The sequence below is a fragment of the Saccopteryx bilineata genome, chromosome 10, assembly GCF_036850765.1.
Source record: "Saccopteryx bilineata isolate mSacBil1 chromosome 10, mSacBil1_pri_phased_curated, whole genome shotgun sequence".
In the NCBI taxonomy this organism is placed as follows: Eukaryota; Metazoa; Chordata; class Mammalia; order Chiroptera; family Emballonuridae; genus Saccopteryx; species Saccopteryx bilineata.
Genome location: NC_089499.1, coordinates 35,962,048 through 35,962,990, shown reverse-complemented (window position 1 = coordinate 35,962,990; position 943 = coordinate 35,962,048).

Here is a 943-nt window from a genome sequence, read left to right as displayed (position 1 = left end):
CAGTAATGGTAATTTATAAAGTAGGGAAGTAACTTTACTTTATAAAATGTATAAAGCAGAGTTACAGCAAGTTAAAGCATATAATAATAATTACTTACCAAATACTTTATGTCGGATTTTCGCTAAGTTTGGCAGAATAAATCTTTATAAAACAACTTACTATAGTTAAATCTATCTTTTTATTTACACTTTGGTTTCTCTGCTACCGCCCCCCATGAAAGCTGGAATGCCCACTAGTGGGCGTAGGGACCAGGTTGACTACCACTGATATGGTCTATGGCTGCTTTCCTGCTACAATGGCAGAGTTGAGTGGTTGTGCCTAAAATATTGACTCTCTGGCCCTTTAAGAAAAAGATTGCTAAAATAAAAAAAAAGAAAAAGAAAAAGATTGCTGTGACACTTGAGGTAGAAGCAGCCCAATCCAATGTCTTCTCCAAAAGAACTTCTTCCAAATATGAGGGCAACAGAGGGCAGGTGGAAGGAGGGGAAGGTGGGCATGATGGGAAACATTCCTGTTCAGACAGGCAACCTCATTAAAAAATTGCCTCAACCTGTTTTCAGTACAAAGAGGTAACCTCCTCCTGGAGATCCCACTGGGCTGATCTGCAGCCTGGCTCAGGGTTGTCCCTTTCCATTACGTGGGTCAAAGAAGGAGGTCTGTGCTTATTTTTACACAGGTGATGCAATCCATGAGAAGCTTTTATGTTTTGTATTTTTAAACTCATTCACTACAGGAAAAGAGGGTGGTCAACCTGATCTCATTTGAGTTTAAACAGGGTGTGTAGATAAAGAGTCTGGGGTATCCTGGAGCCCTAAGGCCAGCGTTAGGGGGAGGGGGAGAGCGCCGGAGGGGCCCTGGCTCAGTCTCCATGGTTAGAAAGAAATACATCTGAACGTCCAGCCAGCCAGCCGAGATGTGCGTTGAGAACAAATAAGGCTTCCC